Below are 8,846 nucleotides of genomic sequence, written 5' to 3'. Positions count from 1 at the left end.
GGACAGAGAGAGAGAGAGAGACACAGGTGTCTGTCCTCTATACTGCATTTTACCAATGGCATGGTGATTCACCTCGGGGAGCGAGATGGAGAGGGAGGTGTAAGGAGAGGTAGAGAAAAAGGAAGGAGGGAAGGAGGAAGAGAAGGAGGGAGAGAGAGAGAGAGAGAGAGAAAGCGAGACAGATAGAGGACAAGGTGAGAGGGAGGGAGGGAGGGAGGCATTTGGATTGACAGGATGACAAAAAAGGAAGGGTAGAAGGAGAGTTAGACATAAAGGAAGAAAGATAAGTAGGGAGGGTGAAAAGAAGCACAGGCAAAGGATAAATCAAAGTGAGCATCACAGAAGCCATGATATTGCAAGACACACAAACTAATCAACTCAATCAGACAGCCAGATCTGATATCTACTGTGATTAATTAATACAAACTTACCTCTAATCAGCCTCTAGGCCACAGAGATAACTTTCCCCACTGACTTAGAGACAGTGATCTGATCTGTGATCAGTGTTAGTGTAACTGAACTGAGCTGAGTGACTGGCTCTGTTAACATTGTCGGGCCCCCGCGGCCCAGTTGCCTGTCAAGCTGCTTCGTGTCAGTGCGACTGGGATCCGTGCAGGGTCCAATGGGCCGGAATGGTTGGCACAGTGCTAACTGCCACAGCTTGTGCTGCTACTGCTGGGCTGTCATATCACTGGTGAGAGGACAGAATTTGGAGAGCCCCTGAATGTGTACCAAATGGCACCCTGTTCCCTATAGTGCACTACTTTTGACCAGATCCCTATGGACCCTGGTTGAAAGTAGTGCACTATAAAGGGAATAGTACGCCATTTGGAATGCAACTATCACATGATAGGGGAGCACAATGTCCTTGTGGAAAGAGACGGAAAAACTCTGCTGTGAAGAACTCTCTCTTCTCCCTTTCTTTCTCTGCCTCCCTCTCTCCAAATAAGCTACACATGAGATGGAACTGTAGCTCCTCTCTCTCTCTCTTCTGAGAGCTGTTCTGTATTTGGTCCATGGCCTCTTCTGCCCTGGGATTTTAACTGTGACGGTGTGTGATGTGTGTCAGACCAGTGTGTATGTGTGTGTGTGTGTATATATGTGTGTGTGAGAAGATATCATGCCAGTTATCTATGTGATAGTAATTGTGACGGTGATTATCTTGGAAGTGTGTGAGAGTGTGTGGAATGGCTGACTTCCACAGCACTGACCGGAGAAAACACACAGAGACACATACTGCCTGCCAACTGAGATGGAAAAAGGGAACCAGGGCACAAATGAAACGTGATGATGAGCTCCCTTTATGTGTGTGTGTGCTGGTTGTTTGGTTTGTCCCAATTGAGCCGTGCCTGTCATCCTAACAGATAGAGAGAGGACAGACAGGTCACTAGCCCACTCCATCTTTCTTCCTCTCCCTCTCTTTTTCAACACAGTTGTAATCGAACCTGGCACTCTATTACACAGACCACTTCAATGTCCCGGACAATGTGTGTGTGTGTGTGTGTGTGTGTGTGTGTGTGTGTGTGTGTGTGTGTGAGTGAGTGAGTGAGTGAGAGTAGTGAGTTGTATAAGTACATCAGGTCTCAACAGTAAGCATGTCAGTAATCATTACGCTTTCCCTGTAAACAAAATATTCACACACTCCGGTCTTCCTCTCATCTCATCTCTCTGTCATCTCTCTCTCTCATCTCTCTCGCCCCATTAATAAACCAGTACAACTGAATAACCAACCAACCACCCCACTACCACCCCCACCCCAGGCACTTCTTATTGCCCTTGAGTGGGTATATCCCCATTCCCTAGAGGGTTGTAGCGTGTGTGTGTATGAGATCATCTTTACTCGAGCATGAGTAATGCCGCCGGTGTGTGTGTGTGTTGTAGTGGGAATTTTAATCAATAATGAGGAGCGACAGGGTCAATCACCAATCAGGATATTACTTTATTCAAAACGTATCAATAAGGCAATAAACGAGGCTGGTCGGCTCAACAGTCTTCACTGTTGGCTGAGAGCCCCGACACAAAGAATACAAAGATCTTTTATAGCAAAGATACACCCTCTTAGTCTACATGACAAACAACAGATGTATGGAATGGGTCACAAGGGGAGACTTGATATATGAGAAAGGAGTATCCCCCAGACAGATAGCATTTGCTATGAATACTGTTCTTATTGTACAGAAACCAGAGTTTGGCCCCTAAGACAAGGTTCCTCTCATCATTATCCATACCCGAGCCATCTCTCCCTGGTACCTCATTACACAAACACCAACTAATTCTATGGAATGCCTGCTGTAGGTTTTATCACCTAAGGCATCGTAAATCTACTGTCAGTGTTAACACAGACACATGAGAGTTCTAAGAACCCTATTCTATTGCAGAAAACAACCATTTGATACAATAACAGTATTATAGCATAATCTTGTAATTTCTGTGTGAGTAATGTGTAGAGGCGGTGTCGAGGTCACTCAGAAGAGTAGAGATCACACACACAGCCTCTCTTCATCCCTTTAACCTCGCTCTCTCTCTCTCTCTCTCTCCATTTTAGTCATTTAGCAGACGCTCTTATCCGCGACTTTCTTCCTCTCTCCCTTTATTCCCCCGTCTCTCTTTCTCCCCGGTTTCTCTCTCTCTTCCCTTAACTCATACCCAGCCATCGCCTTTGTTTGGCGACGTCTTGAGACACGCAATGGAGATGTCTCATGACGTCTTGAGACACCTTTGTTCTCAAGACACATTTTGAAGACATGTCTTGAGACACAGCCTGTGTCTCAAGCAGCCTGATCACTAGAAATAGACTTAGATTTCGGACGTTTGAAAAGGTCCTGAGAACGTCGATTAATGCCTTCCTCGACGCTCACCAAAAAAAAAAAAAAACGATTGCCCAGTACTGGGCGCAAACTTGTGATGCTCAGAGCCAAAGCGTGATGCTCAGACCACTGCGCTACAGCAGTTCACAATGCTCTAGCAAGCAGCAAGAATGTTGATGATACAAACCATAGCCCTGACCTTAACCACTCGGAATGAATACCTAAACTGTTAACCTTTGAGTTGTTTCTGTTTTAACGCTTGTAACCACGTGGAATTAATGCGTCAAAAATATACTTTCATCCATAATACGTCAAATTTTGAAGGGAAAGTATGAGTTCCCTTTCAGGCAGTCAACTTTGTTACAATATACTATGGGGAGTCACACCCTCGTGACTTCAGTTGAAGGATCTACAATCACGCCTGACACGGCCATTGAAATCCGTGCCTCGCTGGAAGCACCGGCTTCCACAGGTGATAAGCGTGAAGCTCGGATTCGCTCCTTTAATTATTCCGCTCTTCACCTCGGTGTGAACAGGAACGATTCATGCTACTAAAACAACCAATTGGAACAAGGGACTGTCTTACGTTGTACCAACTAAACTGTCTGATAGTGGTAGAGCATGCTCACCTGCTGGGCGTTGTGTGCTGAAGTTTCTAGGGTTTTCATAAGCTTCCTAATAATTTACATTTTAGTCATTTAGCAGACGCTCTTATCCAGAGCGACTTACAGTTAGTGAGTGCATACATTTTTTCATACTGGCTCCCCGTGGGAATCGAACCCACAACCCTGGCGTTGCAAGCGCCATGCTCTACCAACTGAGCTACATTAGTTATTCTTCAAGTTGCTTGGCCTGGCTATAGCAATAAGTAACCAAAACGACAAAGGCGAGCAAGCCAGGGTCAGGTTCGACAACCATGCCCCAATGAATTAAAAGATACTCACGTTTGTTGTCTTGTATGTCTTGGCTCGGTGCATGCTCAGGCTGCCGTCACTCGAATCAGTTCATGTGGGAGACTAGCGGACCCCTGTTCCCCTACTAGTCCGTGGCGCAGGTTCTGTTGACAATCGTGTAGCATTCTTCAGGGGGCTTGGTGTTTCCGATAGTGACTTTCTCTCCCGGGGTTCTGACCTCGGCTGAGTCTGACGTGTAGATGGATTGGGTCTTTGGTCAGGTCGAATGTCTCCTGGCTCCTGTGCACTCTGTCGCCGGTTACGGGAGGCTCCTCGAAGAAGAGCGAACAGGTTCTGTGGGTATCCCCTGCCGCCTGTGTTTGCCTTTGTTAAGCACCGCTTGCCTCTCTTCCCAGAAGGGTCAGGGCCCCACCTCGGTGATCCGGTCCGATGTAGACTTTCCGAGACCAGGCTAGCTAACAAGCACTGCATAGTGTTCTAGCCAGGTTAGATAACTCGAAGAGGCAAGCTAGCTACTGCTAGCTATTCCAGCTTCCTAACAGTTGAATTGCTTAGGTAGCTCTCTTGTTTAGTATACGTAGCTAGCATTAAGTCGATTCGTTATTCTAAAATGGACCATGCTGCGGTCAAAGAGGCTAGCTAGCCTGGCTTAGACTAGAAGCCTCATCACGTCAGCTAGCATGCATAACTTCCGGCAAATGAAGATTACTAGCTTTCCCCCGGCGTGATGGCAATCACATTCCTATTTCCAATTCCTGGAGTTGGAGAGTGAAGGAAGCGGGTTTTGCGGGCACCTCCGATGAGGAAGTAGCCTCTGAGCATTGGACTCGGGTAACCCCTGGAGCGAGGGGCCATAGCATTACTGTGACGTCAGTGGCCCCACATTTGGTTACAGCCAAACGGGGTGCTACGTCAGCCATTACCAGAGACCCCTGTGTCCATTAGGGGCCGGGCTTCTTCCAGGCTATTCAGTCTCACGGAAGCACAACTTAGTTTGGAAACTTGTCCATGTTTAAAGCCCCTCTGTTACCCCACGTTCCATGGTGTTCACGGGGTTCAAGGGGTATATCAATCTTATGGACCGGGCTTCAGGCAAACCTTGGCACATAAACACAGTTGCATCAACCCAAAGTTCCACTGTGTTCATGGGTATCAAAAGTGTTGCGTCTCCCACGTGGGTGCAATGAAAAGTGTCCCTTCTCCACATTCAGACACATGGTGGTCGAGAATGCTGGAAAGGGAAAAATAACAATTCTCTCCCAGTCCACAAGGTGGCGTCCCACCCCTTCAGATGGCACTTTATGGGAGGCTCGCTGTCTGCTCCAACCAATGGCGTGCATGCACAATGTTGCTCTGGATCATGCGAACAGTGACATCGGTGTACAGGTTACAATTTGCTGCGCGTCCCCCATGCTTCTGCGGCGTCATCACTTCAACTGTTCCTGAGGACTCAGTGCCCATTTTGAGGTAGGGAATATCCTCTTTACGCCCCGTTCTAGACTTGTGTCCTTAGCAAGCATCTCAGAGTTCGCATATCCAAAATGTTCACAATCCAACGGCTGTTACGGTTTGTGCGTCCCGGCGGTTGGTTCATCACCATCAACTTAAAGGATGCGTACTTTCATGTGCCCATGTACCCCAGTTACAGAAAGTTTCTGGGGGGCCAGGGGCTGAGGGTGTTGGCTGATAGCAGCAGAGTAATGGGAACAAGCAGTGTTACACACATCCAGGCTGGTGTCCCATTTCCAGTCTCTAGGTTTTACTGTAAACCAGAAAAAGAGCTGTCTAACCCCATTGCTGTATATTCCATTCCTGGGTCTCGAGGTAGGCTCATGCGTAAATTGCGCTTTTCTATCCCCGGAGAGGGTTTCTGGGTTCCAGCTCAACTTGGCCCAATTTCAGTTGGGGACCACAGTACGTTTTTGCATGTTCCTGCACCTACTGGGGATGATGGCGTCTATGATAGTGGTCATTCCCCTGGGACTATTATTTATGCGGCTGTTCCAGCGCTGTGTGCTAGCCACACGCTTGGATTCATCTCGCCACCGAAACCGGTCATTCAGGTGTCCCCGACATGCCTTTGAGCACTGGCCAAGTGGAGGGGTCCCTGGCTACTGTCGCAAGGGGTACTCATGGGCCAGGTGTTGTTCCACAATATGGTCACGACAGGGTGGGGCGAACTGTGCGAGGGTTACTCAATTCGGGGAGTATGGACGGTGTCACAGAGTGCCTGGCATATCAATTACCTGGAACTTCTGACAATGTACATGGCGCTCAGGCGCCTCCTCCTGTGTTTGTCGGGCCGGCATGTGCTGGTCAGATCCGACAACATGACGATGGTGGCATACATCAACAAGCAGGGGGGGACACGGTCGCTCCCCCTCCTCACCTTGGCTCACTTCCTGTTGCTGTGAAGCAGTGCGCATTTGCTCTCACTTTGGGCAATGCATGTTCCCGGTTGGACTGTTGCAAGGTATACCGGTACCAATAATATCACAGTACCAAAACATCATGATACTTATGATACCAACATTTTAGAGTACCGTTTCATATGATACTACCAACTTTTCCGGCCCCACCGATCTAAAGAACCCCCTGGCGCCTGTTATAAAAATATAAAAAAAGTTTATAAAGTCTGTTTTTGATATATTCACGTAAATTTTTGAAGCAACAGGAACTAGTCTCTTGTATGCACCGGTCCAATAATGTAATTAAATATAATTTAGCTGTGATGGTGAGCGGGGATGGAGACCCTGATCAGTCTTCTGTTGTTACATTGGCGCAGAGCAAGCAAAGTTGATACATTGTATATAAATTAATCCCTGGTATAACCAAGAGCACAGGCCAGTCTGAGTAGGCTTTTCAAGTTCGCTGTCATGCAGCAGTGCCAGACAGGAAAAACAGCTTCGCGACAGGCATGCTTGCAGCATTATAGCATAGAAAACGGCATGTCTCTAGCTCAAAAAAATAATCATAAAAAAGGCTATAATCAGAGCAATCTTTTTTTCTTCCTGCGAGATTTCACGCGCATTTGATACAATTTCACAAACCACGTTGGGGGCCATTTTAAACTAATCCCGACCCGCTAATTATTGGTTTGATAACAAACAACGTTGTTCAGTCATGTTACCTAGCTAGCTAACAACCTAGTAACTTGACAGTAGGTCTAGGCATATTTGGTTAGCTCAGGAAGAAAAGAAAAGGGTCTGCTACTCATGAGATGTGTTTCAAAGGTAGCATTCATATACAGTGCCTCCAGAAAGTATTCATACCTATTGACTAATTCCACATTTTGTTGTGTTAGAGCATGAATTCAAAATGGAGTAAATATATATTTTTTCTCACCTATCTACACACAATACCCCATAATGACAAAGTGAAAACATGTTAAAAAATGTTTTTGCAAATGTATTTCTAATAAAATATTGAAATATTTAATTTACACAAGTATTCACAACCCTGAGTCAATAGATGTTAGAATCACCCTTGGCAGTGATTACAGCTGTGAGTCTTTCTGGGTAAGTCTCTAAGAGCTTTGCACACCTAGATCGTACAATATTTGCCATTATTATTTTCTAAATTATTCAAGCTCTGTCAAAATGGTTGTTGACCATTGATAGACAACCATTTTCAAGTCTTGCCATAGATTTTCAAGCAGATTTAAGTCAAAACTTTAACTTGGCCACTCAGGAACATTTACTGTCTTCTTGGTAAGCAACTCCAGTGTATATTTGGCCATGTGTTTTAGGTTATTATCCTGCTGAATGGTGAATTTATCTCCCGGTGTCTGGTGGAAAGCAGACTGAACCAGGTTTTCCTCTAGGATTTTGACTGTGCTTAGCGCCATTCTGTTTCTTTTTTATCCTGAAAAACTCCCCAGTCCTTATCAATTACAAGCATACCCATAACATAATGCAGCCACCACTATGCTTGAAAATATGGAGAGCGGTACTCAGTAATGTGTTGTATTGGATTTACCCCAAACATAACACTTTGTATTCAGGACAAAAAGTTAATTGCTTTGCCACATTTTTTGCATTATTACTTTAGTGCCTTGTTGCAAACAGGATGCATGTTTGGGAATATTTGTATTCTGTACAGGCTTCCTTCTTTTCACTCTGTCAATTAGGGTTAGTATTGTGGAGTAACTACAATGTTGTTGATCCATCCTCAGTCTTCTCCTATCACAGCCATTAAACTATGTAAATATTTTCTCTCACCATTGACCTCATGGTGAAATCCATGAGTGGTTTCTTTCCTCTCCGGCAACTGAGTTAGGAAGGACGCCTGTATCTTTGTAGTGACTGGGTGTATTGATACACCATCCAAAGTGTTACTAATAACTTTACCATGCTCAAAGGGATATTCAATGTTCTTTTTTATTTTTATTTATTTTTGTATCTACCAATAGGTGCCCTTCTTTGCGAGGCATTGGACAACCTCCCTTGTCTTTGTGGTTGAATTGGTGTTTGAAATTCACTGCTCGACTGAAGGACCTTACAGATAATTGTATGTGTGGGGTACAGAGATGAGGAAGTCATTAAAAAATCTGGTTAGAAATCTGGTTAAACACTATTATTGCACAGAGTGAGTCCATGCAACTTATTATGTGACTTGTTAAGTAAATTCTTACTCCTGAACTTATTTAGGCTTGCCATAACAAAGGGGTTGAAAACTTATTGACTCAAGACATTTAAGCTTTTCATTTTTAGTTAATTAGTAAAACTTTAGAAAAACAGAATTCCACTTTGACATTATCGGGTATTGTGTGTAGGCCAACGACAACCATTTTTTATTCAGGCTGTAAACACAACAAAATATGGAAAAAGTTAAGGGGTGTGAATACTTTGATGGCACTGTAGGCCTAACTATATATATAAAAATATATATATTTCTGGTGCTCCTTACATTCTGTTCAGTGCCTAATGTTTTTAAAGTTGGGAGCAGTCTGTGTATCTTTGTGAGAGAGAGTGGATTTGTGTGTGTGTTTATGAAAGAGAGGGAGACAGAGAGAGAGTGTGTGAGGGAGGAGAGTGTGTGTGTTAACTGAACAGTAGAAGGTTTCATGCAGTGTTTTCCCCATACTGCCACAATGACATTTTTTTTTGGACATGCAGATCATTAT

Source organism: Coregonus lavaretus (genome assembly GCF_964263955.1).
Source record: "Coregonus lavaretus genome assembly, chromosome: 7".
NCBI classification, from domain to species: Eukaryota; Metazoa; Chordata; class Actinopteri; order Salmoniformes; family Salmonidae; genus Coregonus; species Coregonus lavaretus.
Note: the sequence above shows the minus strand (reverse complement) of the source record.